We start from the raw sequence: 22,701 nt of genomic DNA, 5'->3' as shown, positions 1-22,701 counted from the left end.
CAGGCATCAGCTGCAGGGAGCTCCACTTAGCAGCCCCCGAAAGTGGAAGCCTTTCTCGGTTTGCGGCCACCTGGTTTCCATTTGGGCTCCGGCCTGGGACCGCACCCGGGCCGTCCCATCACTTCCACCTGCTTTCTCCTCATTACCACGACCTCAAGTGGAAAAGTGCATTAACTCTTCCACTAAGGCAGTGTGTCCATCTCCATTTCGCCCGGATCCACCCGTTAAAAATGATAAACCTGATTGCCTCTAATGGCCGTCCCTCCCCCTCAGAGTTAAGTGCTTGAGCTGCTGGTGGTGGTGCTGTGTGTGTGTGTGTGTGTGTGGGGTCGCTCCATGTGACTGGTTGCTGCAGATGCACTGGAGATCTGAAGATATAACACCGATCTCAGTCTCTTATCCTTGTTAGTCATGTAAATGGCCGTCAACATACAGCAGGGGGCCTTCAAAAGGAGGAAAGACAGCAATTTATCCAAATATTCATTCATTCATTCATCTCTATACTGCATTTGAGATTGCAGCCTATCCCAGCTGTCAATTGGAAAGAGGCAGGGTTCACCCAGGAGTGGTCGATCACTGGGCCACAGAGAGACGGGCAACCATTCACATGTCACATAGAGACACACTACCTATCAGTCACTCAAAAAATTTGGACAAAAGACCCTCCAAAGACCCTCCTGCATGTTTTTGGACTGCGTGAGGACCCCACCAGAGTGGGAGAACATTGAGCCTCCACATAGAAAGACCCCTCTGCAGGAATCGAACCTGGGAACTTCTTGCCGTAATACGACCAAACCCCTATCTTTTTATCAATTTGTAGGCTCAACACGGCCCGGGAACCGCACCTGCAAACCGCGGATACACGGGTGTAAATAGTTAAATGCCGTTGGAATTACATTCAGACTACATTATAACAATACAGCTGAATACTGCATTTCCAGACATGCACGCCGCTCTTCACGTGGGCTCCAGGTAGTAGACATCAAATACAACAAAAGAAGCTGTTTAAATGTGCTGCTAGAGCGCAGACAATGTTGGCCCTGTATTGTCGTGGGAAACGTGCACGGTTACGCACACACACAGACACACACACATACACACAAAAGGCAACATGATACCTGGCGTGTCTGCCATGCATAGGATCAAAGCTGGGTGAGCGTCCGCCAGAGTCATTGCGTTACTGACGCCTCAAAAGTGTCTCGTCCTGCTGTGACGGCGAAAATGCTCACTCGCTCTCAACACACACACACACACACACACACACACACACACACACACACACACACACACACACACACACACACACACACACACACACACACACAGGTGAGTGGGGTTATTGAGGGCGCGATGGCAGGCAGTCAGGGGTCTGCTGCCAGGTCAGGTTTCAGTCAGAGCAAGTGAGTTTGCAGTATTTGAGTGTGTGTGTGTGTGTGTGTGTTGTGATGACGGGGCAGGTGAGCCTGGAGCTATTATCCGACAATCAATGAGCCCCCCCCCCCCACTGAGCTGTTTAAGCTTTGAGGATGGTGCGACCTGGAGGGGGGGGGAATACGATCCTGCTCACGAGCTTCTCCAGCTAAGAGGGCGAGCCAGGGATTTTCACCTCAGGTTTAACGCACTGCTGTTTTCACGGTCAGATGAGAAAGGGCTTCATCTGCCCGTCCTCGGTGAAAACAGTTGCTTCTCACCACGGACGGTGTCCTTCTGAACGACTGAGGGGCGCATGTTATGGAAGCTTTTCACGTCCCGATGAATTTACGGTTATTTAAGCACTGCCATTACTCAGCGATCTCTTCTCTGAAGCTCGCCCTGACAGTAAGAGGCCTGTGAGGCTCTCCACAATGGAGTGTGTGTCGATCAGTCTGTGCGCGATTGCTGACGAAAAAAAAAAAAGAGCTGGTGTATGTGTTTGTGTGTGTGTGTGTGTTAAAGGTTTGGCCTGGAGTGATTAAGCGTCCTGTGACACATTTTCTTCCACACCGTGCTAAAAATAAAGTTCACAAAGAGGATCCAAGACTTATTCACCTTCTGACTAAAAACACTGTACTCTCCCGTAGCCCTGTGAATGGGGATACACATACGGGCTGAATCCAGCCTTCTAAGTCGGCAACTCAACCTCTCTCAGCCAGCAAAGCATCTGCTTTTTAAGCTGCCACCTTTGTCGAGATTTGGAGATCCGCGCAAGTCTTTCATGGGATCTTGGACTGAGGTGGAGTTGAAGAGTGACAAAAGCGAGACGAACAAGCAACCTCATTTTCACTGATGGACCAAATTAGAATCCATACCACCCGCGTCTTCATGGTCACGGTCTTATTTGGTTTCGAAACAGCAATTAGCATTACAGCGTGCCCTATGCAGCATGGAGGTGCTGCATGATTAGCGCAACTTTCACCTTTGTTGTGATCAGACATCGTCATTGTTTAAAAGATGACACAAGCAAGAATGAGTCTTTGGCTGCTTTTACATTTCTAAGAGCTGCGCAGCTCTATTAACGTTCCAGGAACTAGCCTCCTCCTCCTCCTCCTCCAAGGGAACTTATTAGTTTTGCATCGTCGCAGGCGGTCGCTGCCTGGTGGAAGTGGAGGTGGGAAGCTGCCACAGCATTCATGGAATAACTCTGGACTATCAGATGGGTTAGAGTGTTTTTATCTGCTCCCTGAACTGTGAAGAACCTCGTTGATAACTAACTCCGGGTACAAAATGTAGATGTTCTTCTGCAATCCCTGGAAATACCTCTGAGGCGTCGCAGCCCGCTTCATTTCTTACCGGTTCTGGTTATAATCACAATAATTAAAAAAAATGGCACAGTCTGCAAGAAGTATCTGGTTATGGCCGTGGATTCCGAGTTTTACCAATCACCTACGTTCCACTAGTTCTTCAGGGGCTGTAACCCTGGTTCCTCCGCTGTACTAGTGCACACCCTTGTTCCTGAGAAGGTTATAAGAACTGCAAAGGGTTAAGAAAGCAGCTGTCAAAGACCTGGTAAATGTTGGTCTGGCTGTATTTTCAGTTTTCTCCTCACCCACACAGATTAATCTGATCTATTGCTATTAACTGACAGCGCAAAGGGACAAATACTTGAAATAGAAAAGAGGAAGATGAAGAACACAATGAGTTGCTTCTTAGCATGCGATGACAAAAGGGGGGTGGCCGCTGCGGTCTGGCCCACGAGGACGGCGACCGAATCCTCTTAATCACAAGAAAACGACGCAAACAAATTTACCCCAGCTGACGTCAGACAGTTTAAGAGATCATCTCTCCTTGTAAGCGTCGCTGACATTTAACTCGTCTTTATTAATAGATGTGATGCATTTTCAATCGTATCTGCTGCCAAAGGGATTGAGTTTTTTTTTCCACTCGGGACAATTCATTTATTGTGTCCAAGGCTGAATAACGTATTCATGTGTGTTGAACGACTGCAAGCATGTGTACTAAATCTGTTAATCTTAGCAGTGTGTGTGTGTGTGTGTGTGTGTGTGTGTGTGCGTGTGTGTGTGTGTGTGTCTGGGTGGTGTGCGGAATAAGCAATCCATAAGCAATGTGTATGTGTCACCAGCTAAGCGCTAGTGGCTCTCGTGTAATTTAGCAGGGGTATGTTTGACGTAGCTTAGCGCCGCAAAAGAACCAAAGTGGTAATTTTAAGTCCTATTACAGCTATGGGTTGGAGTGACTGGACGATTCGGTGCACGTGCACAGCACGGGATTTGAAAGAAGGTCAGCAAGTGACTGGAAAGCACACCAAGCATACTTGCGTGCTTGCTAGAAGCAACAGATTACAGCTACTTCTGTAATGTTGTTCTTTTCCTCCATGATTTCACTTCCTGCATTCAGTACCTTGATGTTTTGTGAGTTTACTCCATCCCATAACTGCTGTTTGTTGTGTAGAGGAGCCCCCCGAAATCAAGATCAAGATGCTCTCATATGGTTTCTAAGGGAGCGAGATCTCCAGCGGCCCCGGAAACAGGAAATGTCAAGAAGATAAATCCCCTGCTAGAGTATTTTTGCCATCGCAGAGGAACTCATTTTCTCCGTGGAGACGGTATCTGGGAGGAAATATGAATTAAGGGATGGAGAGGGCGCTTGTGCAAAGTGTGTGTGTGTGTGTGTGTGTGTGTGTGTGTGTGTGTGTGTGTGTGTGTGTGTGTGTGTGTGTGTGTGTGTGTGTGTGTGTGTGTGTGTGTGTGTGCCTGCGTGAGCCAACGGTGTGTCGTCGTCCTTACGGGTGGTGCACAACAAGCTTCGGAGGAAGCAATGACACCAGACGGGAAGTGTATGACAAATCACCGCCAGATAAGAAAAAAACATAACTGCAGCTAATCATTCATAAAAAGAGGACGGAGGCTGAATCAGAAGCCGAGTGGTCGATCTGTCAGACCGTCTTCACACGCACATAAAAGTTTATCCCGGGCTCATACCTAACGATTTTCACAGTCGCAGACTAAAACCTGAAAGTCAGAAAGACATTTTAAACTTCTAAATTTTACCAATGTCTTCCTGGAGTGGCTCAGGTGGTAACCTGACCAGTCTTAAAACAGTCTCTTCCTCGTCTTGGGCTAACAACAATATCAAACATTTTTTGTGTTTTCATTCAGTCTTTACAGTGATGTAATACCATCAACAACCAATAGATGAGCTCCAACTAACACCAGTAACAGGAAACCACGGTAGGGCCCGGTGCGACACTAGCATGAGCGGTAAGCAACTTGAGCTACGCACTAAACAACAAACCACCAAAGAAGAACAAAAGGGAGACAACACAGAAAAGATAGTGGAAGAGGTGGAAACAGCAAGGGGTTTCATGTTGTGCATGGCAGAAACAATAACTGTGGACTATCAGACAGGTTGAAGTGTTTCTATCTTCTCCCTCCACTGCTTCGCCGTGTGAAGAACCCAGCTGTTAGCACTGTGGTGCAGCAGGCCAGAAGAGCTCGGACTTCTTCATCGGCCCGTTTCTCATTGCTCCTGTCCATTCCGCTGCAAGAAAGCAGCCGACCAGGGACCACCATGGTTTCTAAACATGATGCTCTGCAGCCTACATGAAGTATCTGGTAATACATTACACTAGTTCCTGCCTGAAGGGAGGAGCTAAAACTGTTCCAGGAACTGAAGGTCCCTAGTTCCCCTGTTGTTCCAACTCACTGAGGAACCGTCTTGTTCCTGAAAAGGTTCTAGGAGCTGCAAAAAGTCCCAACAGAGTGAAAGGGGCTAATCACACAAGAGGACACGCTTCGCCTGTAGCATTGGTATGGTTTGCATGCTTGTGTGGGTGTGCTGTAGCTGAGGAAACAAAAACGTATAAAATGATTGAACATTTCCAGAGGACAAAGATAAGATCCAAAAAGTGGAGAAAAAGTGTGACCCCTTAATAGATGCAGTTCTCGATCAATTCCTCAATTTCTCTACAGCTGGCATGAGATAAGACTCTGCATACGATGGAGTGCATCCATATCACCATGGTGACGGAGGCCTCTCCGGCCGTCCTGACCCGCAAAAACGCCCATCAAAGCCCATCAACCGTCCGTCGAGACCGCCCCCCCGGCCAGGCAAAGAGGGTCCTGGCTTTGGGCCGCGATCCCTCGACAATCTGCGCTGCCATTTGGAACGCGGTGTTATCTCAGCGGAAGCGGATGGAGCCAAGTGGCGTCGTGAGACAAACTCCTCATGAGATGGCGTGGACGATTCCTGAGTTGGTGGGCAGGCCTATGGAGATAAGCCTGACATAGAATACCGATGAGCAACGGCAACAGGTCTGGGGGGGCAGATGCAGAAGAGGAAGGACGCTATAAATAGAATCCTTTCATAAACACCACGGCTCTTGCAGCACCCAAAAATAAAAAAAAAAATCCCAGAGTGACGACGGTGTCCGTCACCTGTCTGCGGTCAACAACGCGGCAGCTCGTGTTTCTGTTTCGCTGCGCCATTACCTCCAGCTGCGGCGGGTCTGGGACCGTAGCCAGCTAAGACTATCATCATGGAGCCATTACTGCCACTTCAGATGAAAATGACGGCTGGGTCACATTCAGCAGCGAGCGGATTTATGTAATGCACATAAACTTGCATGGTAGAAAGAGGAGACCAGCCTTGACCAATCAATGATTTAAAGGTGACATTTGGAGGTAAAACGATAAAAATAAAAATAAAATCAACCAATTAATTTGCATTAATAAGCCAGGGGCTACATGGTTGGCGCTTCCGCCTCACAACAAGGAGGTCCCTGGTTGGATCCCCAACCTTTCCGTGTCGACCCTACCATATTCTCCTGGTTCCTCCAGTCGAAACCATCCAATGTTTATCTTTATATAGCTGATGAACGAGCGAGTGAATGTGAAGTCTATGTGAAGTGAGAACGGTTGAGAGTGAGAGTGAATGTTTGCATGACGTGTGAATGGGTGAGCAAACGGTTTAAACTCTGTAGATGACGAGTGAATATTTCTCTAAGTAAATGAGAGGGGGAATGGTTGCATGTCTCTATTTGCCGCCCTGTGGTTCGTGCAGGGTGTACCCCCACCTCTTGCCCAGTCACAACTGGGATAGGCTGCAGCACCTCTAGAGTGCAGGATGAGCGCTATGAAAATGAATGTGAGAAAGAGTCAGGATAACTTTCAGATTCAGCCTGAATCATTATGGTCTGGGTACTTTGCTTCCAGCTCTATAGGTGTGTGTGTAGTGTGTGGCACCCCAGAGAGCCAGATCCGTAATCGAACGACACAAGCTGCATTTTTTGCACGGGGATGCCGTGAAGGTCTCAGCCTCTCAGCTGGGGCCCAAAGGAAGGAATCATGACAGACCACCGGGCAGATGACAAGAGGCCTGAAAGCCTCCAACCAGAGGAGGGGATGGTGTGGAGGCTGAGACATAGTGAGCTGCGCCTGCTGCTCAAGCGTGACCGTGATGTCATGAAACGCACAACACAAGAGAAACAACATTTTGAGTGGAAGGAAGTGTGTCTGTGTGTGTGTCTGTGTGTGTGTGTGTGCGAGAGAAACACAGACTAATGTGGGACGGATATGAAAGAGAAAGGGATCAGAGAGATGGGGAGCTGGAAAGGCAAAGTGTGATACAATGTGTGACTGTATTGGGTGGACCCGACTGGGATGGGCACACAATAAGCCTCTGTTTTTGGCAACTGTTTGTGTGTGTGTGTGTGTGTGTGTGTGTGTGTGTGTGTGTATATGTTTGTAAATGTACATGCGTGCCAGCGAGGCCGGTCCCGTGCCCTGCACAAACACTGCCCTTGTGCTGCCCTTGGCTTTAACCGCCGACCCCTCCTTGCAACATTTCTCTCTCCCGGTCAGACGCCACGGACACACAAAAGCCCAGCTCTACCAGTGAACCAACACAAAAACACACACACACACACACACACACACACACACACACACACACACACACACACACACACACACACACACACTGAGTGGCAGTGAAAACAGGGATAGGCTGGAGAGGGAGGGGTGGGGGTGCAACAGGGTCACATGGTGCACGAGTCACACTGCCAGTAGCCCCGACAATAAACAAAGTTCGGCACTCACATGATTTAATGTATCTCGCTGGGGCTTTCCTGACCCTAGGAGGGGAGGAAAGAAAAAATAAAGAAAAAGGTAGGTCGCTATCCCTCAATTTCATGAAACAGGAAATGGGAGACATGAAGTGCCATCTGCTCACGGGCTCTTTTTAGAAAAAATAATTTTAAAAAAAGTGGCCGCTTAAAATAAAAATGGCGCTGAGAATGCGCGAAATCCCCCAAATCCAGAACAGAGGCTCTATTTTTAAGGCTTCTCTATCGCTCTTTGCAGAAAGGAGTTCAATAACTGGGGTGTTGACATCTGCTAACCCCAAACACACACATGCACACAGACACGTGCACACACACACACACACACACACACACACACCATCCAGCGAGCGCAGACAATATGCTCACTGAGAGAAGGTGGCCAGTATGGTTTTTCCTGTTTTGATGGTGAGCAGAATCATGTGCCGGGCTGCGAGGGTGACATAAGGATTAGCCTTTGTTCCCCCTTTGACACTGATGTCTTTGCTAAAAAGAAAACAGAGGAAGCTGTTACTGGAAAATCTGACGAAGTGAGGGGAAGAAGAAGAAGAAAAAAAAAAGTCAGATGGGTTCCTGGTGCGTTTGTAGGTCAATATTTTTTCCATTTAATGAGGTATTCTTTTGACTCCTCACCTCTGGATGCTTTGGATGAACCTGCTGCGAGGCCTTGATTTGGTTTAGAAACACACGTTTTATCGCTTTTAAATCCACTCCCATCGGATTTCTGCAGGATATTTGCCAACTATTTTTTTTTCCCTGTCCTGTTGCCACGATTACTCGCAAGATGCCCCAGTCGTTGCACACTTTGATATGGGCTCTTATTCATTCAGGGTTCTTTTTTTGTGTGCGTGTTTTCTGTGGTTTTGTTTGCCGTGGTGACTCACAACTATGCAGGAGACCCTAAACTGTCCAGATGTGTGAATGAGAGGGTGAACGATTCTATGCCTATATATGATGCACGAATGAGAGGGTGAGTGGTTACGTCTCTATACAAAGTCAAAGTCCGCTTTATTGTCAATTTCTCCACATGTACTAGACATACATAGGAATTGATATGTTTCTCAAAATACCACAGTAACATGAAATTGACAAAATAATAAGAGGACAAATTAAACAACAAAGTGCACTGATACATTAAACAGTAAACATTAACAGTAAAGTGCATAATAAACAAACAAACTTTGAGTATAAAGTGCACGCAGATACAATCAACTGGTACTGAGGTGAAAGGATGACAGATTTAACATGCATAAAAACCTGAAATGTATAGATATGTAATTTGAAATTGAATAGAGAGAGTAGCCTCAGAGTTTTCTGTGCAGTTTAGTGCAAAAAACAGTTATTAAATGATACCACACACGTGTGGATGAGAAAGTGAATGGTTATGTGTCTATATGATGGCTGAAAGAGAGGGTTAATGATTGTGAGTCTCTTTATCAGTGGTCCCCAAACACTGCAGACTGGTACCGGTTCGCAGATCATTTGGTACCGGTCCACAAAGAAAATACTTCTTGGTACAAATTAGATTTTTCATCAGACCTTCCGGCTCTTATTTTGAAAAAAGACTCTTTCCGCCCTCACCTTACTGCCGCCCTTAAGATTGTAACTACCCCAAATGTAATTGTTGTATTCAGATTAAATACCAGCAAAACTTTTTATTATTATTACATTATTATGATTATTTTATACTCCCAAGCCTCTAACAGAAACATTTTAAAAACTGGTGCTTGGTACAAAAAAGTTTGGAGACCACTGCTCTATATGAGATGTGAACGAGGCGGTGAATGTTCATGTTTCTATGTTTGTAAAGGGGTGAGTGAATGGTTACATGTCTCTATATGTGGCAATGATAGATCAGTGACTGGCCCAAGGCGAACCCTGCGTCTTGCCCTATGACAGCTAGGATAGGCTCCGCCTCCCCGGCACCTTTTTGAACTACTTTCCATGAGATTGCATTCACCCATTCATTCCCACCATCTAACAAAAAGAATTATATTTCCTTAAAGGGGTTTGGACGAAGGATGGAAACCTAAAATCTGCACAGCACATAAAAATCTGTGACCATGACAACCGCACATCTTACAGTGACCACTGGTTCCCAATTAGTCGCTCTTAGCATGTCGTTGCAGTACGGATGTAGTTATCCGTGTGAATTTGAGGTTGTCGACTCGGTGATTCATGAAATGAATTTATGTCCCAATCAGGGTTGGCGAAGAGTAGAATATGCAATCTTGTTGATATAAAGATGGTGAGCTGATGGAGGGGTCATTCGAGGATACCGACCTGCCGCAGAGGGTGGGAACATAACGAAAAATACGCCAGACAGCCGAGCTTGGAGCACGAGCTCGGCGGGACGGTGACAGAAGAACTTGGGAAAAGAAAAACAGAGAAACAAATGCAAAACAATAGAACGACATGGAGCTGTGCTGGATGACACACACACACACACACACACACAAGTGCACTAATTCCTCACTCTCGGACTCCCAGCATCTTGCCAAGCCACTGTTCACCCCCCCAAACCGGAACAATCGGGCCTCACACAGGCCATGAATGACGCTTGCGCAGACAAACACAAGCCTGGCAGCGGGATGGCTCCAGCCATCATCTCGCCATCGAGGTGGCTGGGTTGCTGGGGGCCATCCGTAGGCGGTGAAAGCCGCCTGTCTCTCTCTCGCTTCGCTCTATAAGTCCGTCCACACACACTCACACTGACTTATTGATAAAGTGCCCGCTAGGGTATCAAACCTGTTTTCCTCAAACACAAAAAAAAGGCAGATACGGTGCCCATACGGACGGTCGAGAATTGGTCGACTCCGGCAGCATATGTTCTTTTGTCCAGCCAAAAACACGGCTTCGGTCTAATTTTACACGCGCTGTCTATCAGCATATTTCCAAGGCAGGCAGCGCGAAGATAACGGCACCCAAAACATGGCCTTAAGAATGCGCCACAGGGCAGGGCTTCCTCAGATTGTGTCGGGCCGGGGGGTTACGGCACACCGGTTGGTACTAAAAGCGCAGCGTAGAACATTTCACGAGGTTATTTCAAGAGGTTATTTTTCTTCTATACATTGGGTGCCAATGTATTTTTCACCAAATGATGAATTTTGCAACCGCGTGCGCACGCACACACGCGCACACACACACACACACACACACACACACACACACACACACACACACACACACACACACACACACACACACACACACACACACACACACACACACACACACACACACACACACACACACACACACACACACACACACACACACAAACCAGTGCGGCCACGTTGGTGGGAAGAGTCATATCACCGGAGATGGAAGACAGCATGAGTAATTGGATCAAGCTATTTTTTCCGCATCTGAGTAGGAGTGGATGGGGGGGTAGAAAAGCAAAAGAGAGAACAGGTGGGAGGCATATAGCTGCTTATTGGTCACAGCAGCACTGACTGACAGCAGGAAAGTCAGTTATGATGATTCATATCGAAACTGCACCTGCATCGCCACGTAATGAGGTGTGTGTGTGTGTGTGTGTGTGTGGTTGGAGGGGGGGGTTGACACTGCTTCGCTCTTCACTTGCATCTCGCCTGACATCCCCCCGATCTCCCTTCCATTTCTGCACTAATCTGCTCCTGATCCAGGAACTTCTTCCCCTTAGAGGATTTGACGCTGTTGCCTCCGACTGGTGCGTATGTGTCGGCGTATTTTGCAAAGTTTGATGTACTGGCAGCCCCCCCCCCCCAACACACACACACACACACACAGATCAGGCCGAACACAGATTTCCAAGAGGTCTGTCCCGCTTCCTGATTGATTCTGCAGAGGCGGCATATCGCATTCCACTTGGGAGGGTTCACGTCTTCACACTCTTTACAGTGTCACATGGCTGCCAGGCGAAGAAATCGAAGACTTCACGAGGTCGGCTTAAGTGCTACAAAAGCAGAAGGCCTGCTGAGTCACGGTAATTCAGCAGATCTGGAAGGATCGAACGCCATCTGGGACGGTGGTCGGGCAGCCGGCGAATGGCGATCTCTGACAGGGCGGGAAAGCCTCTGACACATTCCCCTGCCTGTCAGACGGCGTTCTGGCCTACTCTCATGGATTCCAGCCAAGTCAGTACACTGCTGCACTGCTCACACTTTCACACGAGTTGCAGGTTAAAAAGCGGGCCAGTGTGTCCACTCTTTCACACACACACACACACACACGCGCTCACGCGCACACATGCACACACACACAGGTTTGCGCAGCTATCTTTGTGCAATCATTGACTTACATATATATCAGACCATAAGATACCGTTAACCGAAATACCAGCGCAGCTTTACCATTTAAAGGGTACGTGAGGTGCCAGGTCTCATGGGCTAGACATCCGATTCGTATTTCGACAGATGAGATGAGGCCGGTTTCATCCGGCACGCTGTCATTCAGGGTGATATGATGAAAAATAGCCAGTTATATGAGATTTGGAGTTTGATTCTCATTCACTGAATACAAAAAGATGAAGCTTGCTAGCATTGCCGTTTTCAGCATGAAGTCAAAACTGATGCAAAGCTACTTTTTGCGGCGATGAATTCAGATCCGGGTTTTATTGAACATGGTTCTTAACCACCATGGGCTTTGAAATGCTAACTTCCTTAGCATTAGGGTGAAACTCCCATGTCACCACAATCCACAACAGGAGTCAGATAGCCATGCTAACCACCCTGCTAGCCAAGAGCTAAGGACAGGCGCAGAACCTCCAGTTCGGCTGCAGCCAGTGGGAGGAGCCCAGCAGAGATCAGATTACACCTTGGTAAACCCATGGCACCCCCTCAGGACCAGGTGGCGCTAGGAGACACCAAGTCTTTCTCTCTCTCACACACAAACACGCACACACTTTACCTGTTGGTTCCTGGAGTTTATTTTTTGCACATGATCTCCTCATCGGAGGATCCCAGGAAGCGGCTGAGTCGCTGCATCTGGGGAGAGGAGGAGGATATAGTGGTTAGTGGGGAATGGGCTCCCCCGTCATAACTGCAAGTGAAAGATGAGCATTTCTAACAAAGAGGGGAAACTGGCAGACACTGTGTTTATGAAGAGAGGGGAGAACGCAACACGGGCGGTGGCTACCGAGGCCCTGGAGGGGGCCTGGCCGCCCGCCACTCCAGATAAGACAACAGAGGGCTCGGGGCAGACAGTCCCTCCTGACCCGTCGTTCCTGAGATGCTATCTCCGCAGTTAGAACGGCTACGTGTTAACAAAAAAACAACAAACCAAGAGGAAGATGTTCCCATATCACACCAACATGGCGGGAAGTAAGAGAACAAGGATGGGTCAGAAGATCAGGACAAAAGGCTTCTTCCTCAACTGGAAATCTATAAGTTCATCGATCCAATCAGTTTGGAGTATTTACAAGAGATCTATCTTAACTGAGCAAAAAGTTGAAGGCCTAGCGAACGACCTCCGAGCACCCCTCGGTTAGTCGAAAAGAGCGGTCAGCTGAACGGGCCGTTCAAAAACAATGGGAAATTTGTGTTTTTGGTCAAAAGAAAGTCCTGAGTGATAAAGAGCACAGTCATGTTGCCTCCAAGGTCCCCTGGGAAAAATACAGGAACTCTGACGAGTGTTTGTTTTGCTGTAATTTTAATGACCTTTGTACAAAATTTACGAGAGGCATGTGGACTTTTTTTTTCACTGGGTTGCTAGGAGAAGATAACAGCTCGGAGAGTGATATTGGTGGAACGACAAAGACACACACACACACAGGCCCTGAGAGGAATGACATTCTAAGAATCCGATCAGATGCAAACACACGGGGCCCCCCTACATCGCCACCATCTCCCAAATCGGGCTCTGAGCAAGGAAACCAGAAGATGCGGGCAAAGTGATACGGCGCACAAATGTGCTGCGGACGCGCCTGCGCAGCGGACCACATTGATGACACGCAAACACGCTTGCTCTCTCTGATCGAGGCCAGCACATTTCCTGTTTTTTCCCCCCGGCGGTTAAGATGCTCTATCTTGTTTACCAGGGTGTGACATGGAAGGATCGCAAAAACAACTGCGGGGAGCACAGCAAGCTGAAGGGCCACTGGCGTGCTTGGGGGCCGGTTGATTGTTTACCCTTCCTCTAAACACAGTAAATATGAAAATATTGGGGTACAAATACAGGAAAATAAAATGACCAAATGCGGCATTGAAGCGTGAAGACACGTCCAGCTGCGTACCATGATAGCAATTTGAGGGAAGGGACGAAATTCTCCTCTGGTTTTGGTTAATACTGTCACGTGACATGTTTAAGTGTTTGATTGATTTTTTTAAATAGGGGTTAATGTCACTGTTTCCCGAGGGGCCCAGCACAGGTTTTTTTTTTTTTGTTTGTTTTGTTTTATTGGGTTGCCCACATAGAATTGATAAATGAAAGTATTCAGAGGCCCCATTTCTTCCCTTTAAAAAAATCAAAACAAACAAACAAGAAGGAGCGGAACTTTCGATGTGGACCAAGAACTCATCCGGCCCCCCCTTACACACACACACACACACACACACACACACACACACACACACACACACACACACACACACACACACACACACACACACACACACACACACACACACACACACACACACACACGGCAACAACAACAACATGACGTCAGAGTGGTTGAGTCGTCATACTGCACACTCACTGCTGGTCAGCAGGAAAAAAGAAAAACAGCTGCCATTTTGATGGTGACGTGCATTGACAGAAAGAGGTTTTGTTATTCATTCGTTCATTATCGGTACCAGCAGTCTATGTCAGCAGTCTTTGGGCAAGAGGCAGGGTTCACCCCGGGGGTCACCAGTCCATCACAGGACCACACAGAGACGTGTGACCTTCAACCCCTAATTCACAGGTCATCTAGACACACAATCGTTCACCTGTCATCTGGAGCAGTGGTCTCCGAACTTTTTAAACGCTGTCAACACGTGACAATTTTACCGCGGACCGGGGGCTGGGGGTACACGTAGATTATTTAAATTGCGACCATAATAATAAACGTGGATCCACCTTTTCCCCTTCAAAAAGATACTTTCGCTCTGATGACGGTTTTTTTACTCATTTTGCTAGCTTGTGAGTTACATTTTTGGCTCTCAAGTGACCGAAATGTAACCGAGAAATTCTGGCCTTTTTTAGAACTAAAGGATTTTTCAAAATAAAGATTGTTCAAACTCAGATAATAAATCCAACGGAAATAATTGATTATTTCTTGTGTAGCTTGACACCAATTGATCCACTGACCGGTATCTGTCCGCGGCCCGTGGGTTGGGAACCACTGATCGAGATACATTAAACCATTTACCATAATTTTCTCGCTAATGCTAATGAGCGCGGCTGAATATATTTACCAATATATTGCAATATTACCACTTTTTTAGCACTTCTGCTATTTTGCACTATCACAGAAAAATACATCATGTTGCCATTGTAAAAAAAACACCAAAAAAAAACCAAAACATCATGCTGCTATTGTACTATTACTTACTGACCTTTTGCACTAAACTGTACAAAAAAGCTGCTGCTACTCTTTATTATATTACACATATTTTTACATTTCAAGTCATCAAATGTCTCATCTTTTCACCTTACCAGTAGTTTGTGTCTGCGTGGAACTTTTAATTAAATACCGTAAATGCTTTTTCCCTGAGCAGTGCCAGTAACAGATCTGGTTAAAAATAAATCAAAATCAGTAGTCTACTAAGAAAAGTCATTAATTGCTATCTTTATCCTGTACTAAAACCACTAAAGTCGTCCTCTTCCGTGTCAGAATTCCTGTCACATACTTCCTCAGTCTCTATTTCGTCTTTGCTCTAAATGTCACGTGCGTAAACACGCGTGTTCTGCACTATGTATAATTTCATTGGTCAGATGTGACAAGGCTAAATATTTTGGTGGCACGAAGCTTGTTCGCTCGTAAAAATCCATTAATTATTTAAATAGTTTAAGATGCAGCATTCAACGCGTGTGAAAAAAGTAGCAGCTTATAGTCCAGAAATTACGGTACTCAGACATCCACCCGGTCATTCAGGAACCTTCTTGCTGTGAGTTGGACATGCGAATGCCTGCACTGCCGTGCAATAAAAGTAAAAGTAAATAAAATGAGCAGGTTGGGTGTGGACTTCCAGTTCCAGCCTTCCCAGAGCGAAGCCCCTGCTGCAACTGTTTGTTTTGGGTCCCAGAACTTTTCTGTTGTTCTTTTACTTCAATTCATTTTTATTTCCTGGTTGATCACTGACCTTGAATCCTGTGTGTGTGTGCGTGTTTCTCGTCTGGCAGCGATCTAATGTTTTGCTGTTATCTTCCATATTCATCAATCACTTGGTAATAAATTACGTGATGCCCCCCCTTCCCTGCACTCCGTCGATCAGGTGATGGCGAGATTTTGTTTTCACAGCGAGGGCCGAGCCGTCCTTTGCTCATGCATCTACACACACAGAGTAGCTTCCCCTCCTGTGGGTTGTCTTCAATTACTGTCACTCTTATCGTATTACAAACTGAACATCTAACTTTGATACTACCACCACCCCCTCCTTCGCCTACCCCCGACATAACCACACAAACACACACCCTTCCTTTCCTCCACCCATCCATGGGAAAAGGAATGTGAAGAATGGAAAAACCAAAAAAAAAGCGACCGAGGGCTCGATTGGTTTGTCTTCCTTACCGGTTCCATCGAGAGCATTTTCAGAAACAAGCGCAGATTTTGCCTGACAGGATCGACTGCCGCTTTCAACGTCGCCTCCTCAGAGAAACCTGTGTGTTTCATTAATGGATGTCTTTGGAGAAAAACAAATCCTGACCAAGCGCCAGTTTGAGAACAGCAGGACGACAAAGAGAGAGAGGGGCTTAGACGCACGAAGTGCAATTTTAAAAAGGAACAAAATGCATTTCAGCTTCCCAAAATGCGCAACTGAATATGTAGAAACATTGCTACAAACACATAATTCTCATAGGCACTGGTGGGCAGTCAAACAGAGGGGTTTTGCATACTTTATACCCTCCCCTTAACCATTTTTAGCAGTTAATCATTCCAGGTTTACATAACAAACCACATGACCTGGAGGTAACTCCCAGGATTCATTGTATTGTAGGCTGATAGGGCCTACCAATTAATATGACCTGAGGCAATGCAGTTAATGTGTGTGTGTGTGTGACACCTGTATTATTTACAACCATACATTCACAACTAGCCATAAAATAGAGTATACAGTGTGATGGGTTTCAAGTCGCGGCTGCGCTGATTTGAACTGAGCTCATTCTGCACGTGTTAATTTGGAGAACACAAATTCAGTGGAGGGAAAATTCTATTTATTTACTTTTAAATCAGACAAAAAAAAAAAAAAAAAAAAAGAAAACCACAGTGTGTTCACACACTGCTTTTACACCAAACTGCATCGTGTCACACCAGCCTACTCTCTGCTGCCGCCTCTGTTCTTTATTTAGCCACTTGTTTCAAATCTTTATTTCTAGCTGCCATTGTTGCCTGTAGGTAGGCAGTGTGTGTGTTCAACTCAAAAGTTCCCCTCAGATGCCATAAATCAACAATCTTCCGGCTGTCTGACTGAGCAAAAGTCTGTTACGAGCTGCACAAAGAACTGCTGATCTCTCATGCTTTCACACACACACACACAACTGTAACACCATAATTACAGCACAGACACATGACGATGCAGCCAGCTGAATCGGTCACAGGTCATATCATTTTACAGGGGGGGGGGGGGGGGGGGCGGCAGGAATGGGTGTGTGTGAAGTCTCCTGACGATGTCTAGACCTGCAGACGTTGGGACCAAGTGACATCATGGGTGCAGCAAAGCGGCGAGGATTCATTCATTCATTCATTGTCTAGACACCTGAATGAATGAATGGATGGAGTTTACATACAGATAACACACACACACACACACACAAGCAGGCGTCCAGGCGCTGTATGCTGACAGACCCTAAATCTATGAGATAATAACATCATCCCAGGATTGGCTCTTCAGTGACGGCGGCCATCAGCCTTGAACAGGTGGCATTTCTCAAGGACCTGTGGGCTTGGCGACTCGAGGCTGTGTCTCTCGGCTGTCACACCATCTTCAACACATAGAAAGCCATTCACGGTTTCCCTTTAGGTCTTTCCTTGAAATTGCAGTGGTGCACTGAGGAATCACGAGGCTCGACACATGGTCCAAAACAGTGCGTGCACGGGGACACTTGTGTATGTGTGTGTTGTGAAATTGTCCCCCCCCTGGCGTGAACATCAATGCTGTACATAAAATTTGCATGCACTCTAATATAATAATATAATATTTGATATAATCCCAAGTCTTTCAGTTTTATGGTGACCCAATACAATTAACAAAAAAGGAATTCATTGCCGACAGAATCTTGTAGTCTTGTAAATAGTGAAGATTCACTCTTTGCAAAATCTCTGTCTGAGATGAGGCTGAGATTTTAAACTCTAAAAAAATAGTCTTCAGACGTGAGATGATGGTTTTCCATGAGTCTTCTGATGTACAGCTAACATTAGAAAGCAGGCCATTCAGGTCATTTCCGTGCACGTGATGAACCTTGAAACCACGTGGCGTGAACTCCTGTTGGCTTGAAGTTCACATGTGCAAGTGAACATAGTGACTAAACAAGTGCTTCATTTGTTTCATTTAGACAGGATGGATTTGATTGATGGATTTGATTTTTCCAATCACCTGCCAAGTATTTGTTGGCAGGTTACTTGCACATGTATGACAGTCTCACCTGGTATTTACTTTGAAATAAAATCTGTAAATGTTTGTTTCTGAAGTATTTATATATTTTGCTTCCCTTGGCTGTCTTTTTTATTTTTTTTAATTAAATGTAATTAAATTAATTTATTTTTGATTCCTTTTTTTTTTTTTTATATAAGGAGTGACAGTGGCAGTTTGGTGTGTACTTGCCCTGCTTAAGGACAGTACATGGATCCCAAACACCATCAAGAGAAATTAAGTAAAGCCATTAAATCTCCTCCACATTCCTATCACTGCCTGCTATCTTCCTGGAAGACCGGGGGTTGGAGCGGAAAAATTAAATATTACACAATGCAATTTAGCTCTGAATAATTTGATTACATTTAAAATCCAAAAATCTGCGGTAGACATTTATCAATCATGTTGCACAGAGCCTGCAAACTTCAACCCACACAAACACACCAACTTTTCCAACCTTGACAAAAGGAGCTGGAGGTGTAAAACCTGTAACCCCTTTCTGCTCACCTCTGGATTCCCCTTTCATTCTTTCCACTGCCATATTCTGTGGAATTCCGCTCTCCCGCCATCTTTCCCCGCATTCCTCGGCAGGTCTCAGCCTGCTCCGAGCACCGTGGCGGAGAATTCCAGCTGGCTTCCGTCTTATCTAGCCGCCATACGTCCGTTTCGAAACCGGGAGAGTTGGAACAGAACCGAGATGGGTAACCCAACACAGAAGGTTGGTTTCCCGTGGTAGGTGGGAGGCAGGGTGCGTCCCTGACAAACAAAGCATAGGCTCAGGAGAAAACGGAGAAGTTGCGAAAGCTGACTCCATCGCCTCTCATACTCCCCTTTGGCAGGAAGTTACACAAACACCCTTTAACTGTAATGCTGAGAGGAAAACACCGGCAGCAGAATGCACAGTGCAGATTGCTTTGCCTCAGGGGTGGGGTGGGGGGGGGGGGTTCTTTTCACAAATAAACTTTACAACTATTGATCTGATTGGACAGGTAAGTCAATCAGGCGGCTCACGTGAAGCTGAACCACCAGTTTCCAGCGAATGCATTTCTTTTTTTGGCTCCTCATTCAGCGCCAGTCTGTAAAGTGCCCCTGTGGGCCCCCACTGTCTGTACGCCCCCCACTTCCCTTTGCACCTGCTGAATACCAGGAAGAAAAACTGTATTTTCTTTGCAGGTGTTACTTTGGCAATTGTGAAATGGACCCCCAAAAAGAAAATAAATAATGGGCTGGTTTGTTTTTTTTCCCCTGCTGCAAAGTATTAAAATGTGTTTCTGTCCATCTCTGACCAGATCTACTGCAAACGCCAACCTTGCGCCATGAAGGCCTTGCACTAATGCTCAGAGGATCTCTTTTCTGCCTCCTCACCGTTCCGCTTTTTGCTCAAGATAATCTTAAAAAAATTATTTTAAAAAAATACCCCTCCGACTCTGCTTGAGGGCTTAGGCGTTTTGTGAATATTTCTTATCATCACCAGGATCTGATAAAAAAAAATAAATTAAAAAAATGTCATCATTCAAAGAAAATAAAAACATTCTCAGAATTTCATTACCAGGAGCAACTCTCGGTGCGTATATCGGGAACTGGACCAAGTAAATCTGGAACACTCTGATGCACAGGACGCACGTTATCACGGTTGCATAACTTCAATAAAACACTTATTTTGAATTCCTCTTTCATTTGCACCCAGTTACTCAGGAGGGGCCTGCTGTGGGTCTAAATCTGGCCCGCAGTAAATAGCTGCATTGTTGGCTGATGTCTGCAGAGTGACGTCAAGTTTGCCTTATCAATGTTCTCTAACTTTACCTCTGAGGGAGCCTGACAGCAAAAACAGGGGCGGCCCAGAACAGCGCCTGCTCAGAATCCACTCGCCAAGCGATTACAGCCCCGGTCGGGGTCAGGAATGACAGAAATTGGACATTCTGCTTAATTTTTTTCTTGTTTTTAACAATTGCGATGGCCGACAGGAAACACTCAGGGTTGACCACAAACACCGCGACAGGTGAAACGCAGCCAGATACTTCTGTCTCCAGCGAGACTACTGTTTCTGAGCAAAATAAGCAGTGGTAATGTCAAGCTAACAGCTAGAGGATTGGCAGGTGATGGAGGGCTCAAGCATGCACGAACACACACACACACACACACACACACACACACACACACACACACACACACAAACATTACATCAACATGTGACTGCATACATCCAAAGACTGTCAGGCACAGATTATACCAATTTAAAGAAAGACAATGTTTACTTATGAGTAATAAAAAACAGAATATATGAATCTTCCACTTCTAAATAAAAACAAATAAACACTGATGTCTGCAAATTAGATGACAGATTTATTTGTGTTATGGCTTTTTCTGTTCCCAAGGAATGAAAAAACCCTGCATGGTTACTTTAATTCCCTTCAAATGTCAGCCACCGGGTCAATTGCGAGGGCAACCTCTGTGTTTTTTTTACCTCTGACCCCCAATAAAAGAGGGGTGTCTGGGTTGGTCGTCAGCTGTGAATGCACCTGCATCAGTTGGACTTCCCAGCGCTGCCGGGGTCTCAATCCGGGGGACAGATTTAAGAAATTATGAAAAACGGATGGCAAGAAAGCTGTCCCCTTTTATACAGTGCAAAATAGTTTCACATCCGCTTTTAAGCAGACATGCAAGACAGCACCGCTTCATCGCCACAACTGATTTCATAGAGGAGGGCTTTTACAAATTGTGTGTGTGTGTGTGTGTGATGCTTTGAAGATGAATTCCGACAAGAATTATTATTGTTATTATTGTCATTTGATGCAACAGTGAGTTGCAAGCAGGATGGAAACAACAATGAAACTGTAGCGTTTCCTTTGCAAAACAACATAAAAAGCCAAAGCAATGAGTTTGACACTTTTTGCGTGACCATCTTTTTAGGGTGTGTGAAGGGATGTGTTAGTGTGTGAAACAAACACACACACACACACACACACACACACACACACACACACACACACACACACACATTACAAAGAGCGTCTGTTTCGTAATGACCTCGCAGGATTGGTTGGGAAATCACGCAGTGAGTATGTATGTGTACATGTGTGAGTATGTGTGTGTGTGTGTCTGGGGGGGGGTTGTCAATCAAAGTCCCCGGATGTAGAAGCGGCCAGCGTCCCGAACCGATCGATAAGGTTTCCGATCAGGTCACGAACCCGTTAGAACACGCCGATTCAGATGGGGGGTACCGGGACGGAGGGTAACTGCTAGCACACACTGCGCCTTCGTGTTTGCCACTTTCGCTAATTGACAAAAAAATGAAATAAAAACACATATAGCGCGTTGAAAAACGTATATGAACGCGGTTTTTGGTTTCTGAACAAATACACTTTTTTTTTTTTTTTAAATAACGGGTTATTTTTTGGGGGGAAAAAAAACGATGCCGAAGCGGCGGATGGATCTCAGGCTAGAGCAGGCGCGCGCGAGACGAAGAGAGAAGGCGAGGAACAAGTGCGGACTTACCTTGTTCGAACGCCGCAGGGTTTGAGCTCCTCCGCGCGGGGCGGCCACTTTAAGCTAGCAAAAGTTGGGACCGCGGTGACGCCGTTGCCGACGCAGTCCGTCTCTTGTCCCGGAAAGAATTGACGGGAAAACTCGGCGTCCACCTGCCGCGGCGCACTGTACCCTCGCAGGTGGAGGAGACAGCGCGGTCGGTCCCCGCTGTTTGCCAAGAAGCAGAACCGCGGCAGCCGACGACTCCGCCGCCCGCGCTCCCTCCTCCCACTTGCCGTCAAGATAACCGTGAGGCGACCGCTACTTCCGGTTGGCGCCCTCAAAATAAGGCGTACTGATTTGTGACGTTGAAAATCTAATAATAAAAAAACAAATTGTATGACTGAGTTAAATTTTAATTCCAATAAATATTTAGAAAAAAAAAGTCCAAACAAGCGCAGTGCGGCGTAGATGAAAAAGAAACATCTTGTTGCTTACGATGTTCCAGTTGTGCAGGGATACACCAATAGCCACCTTCACACTGATTGTTTTTACATTTAAACATAGTGTATTTAAAGCTATTCTCACAATTATAAGGCTGCAGGAAAAAAAGTCAAGATTGTTGCAAGATGTGGGGATGGCAAATGAGGGGTTTCCCTTACTTTCTTATTGCAAATGTTTGCAGGCGAGATTGGCTGTGGATGGGATTTCCTACATTTGCCTAACATCTCTTCAGCTCCAGGCTTAACCTGCTCATTGCATCATAGAAGACCATCAGTCGACTTCAGTTTATTCAAAAAATCCACAATCGAGCTTTTGTTGGTCTTAAACTCTCGTGTTTCGCTCAGGGTGATGCAATTTGTTGTTCATGCAGAAATCCAGAGGCTTTTATTGTGAAGGTGAATATCCTGCTTTTCCGTGTGT

General features: G+C 46.1%; 1 protein-coding gene across 2 annotated transcripts in view; it reads right to left on the bottom strand.

Moving 5' to 3' along the window:
- pik3cb (phosphatidylinositol-4,5-bisphosphate 3-kinase, catalytic subunit beta) overlaps positions 1-21,948 on the bottom strand; it is a 46,689-nt gene extending 24,741 nt beyond the window's left edge. For both annotated transcript variants that reach the window (XM_086143558.1, XM_086143559.1), the window contains exons 1-2: positions 21,808-21,948; positions 12,449-12,525 (exon numbers count right to left, since the gene is read on the bottom strand). The gene's annotated coding sequence lies outside the window, so the exon portion shown is untranslated. The remainder of the gene's footprint in view (positions 1-12,448; positions 12,526-21,807) is intronic.
- Positions 21,949-22,701: the final 753 nt, after the last annotated feature.

The sequence above is a fragment of the Fistularia commersonii genome, chromosome 3, assembly GCF_037954325.1.
Source record: "Fistularia commersonii isolate RoL2024-O1a breed Wild chromosome 3, RoL_Fcom_v1.0, whole genome shotgun sequence".
Lineage (NCBI taxonomy): Eukaryota > Metazoa > Chordata > Actinopteri > Syngnathiformes > Fistulariidae > Fistularia > Fistularia commersonii.
Note: the sequence above shows the minus strand (reverse complement) of the source record. Positions and strands in the feature narration are given on the sequence as shown.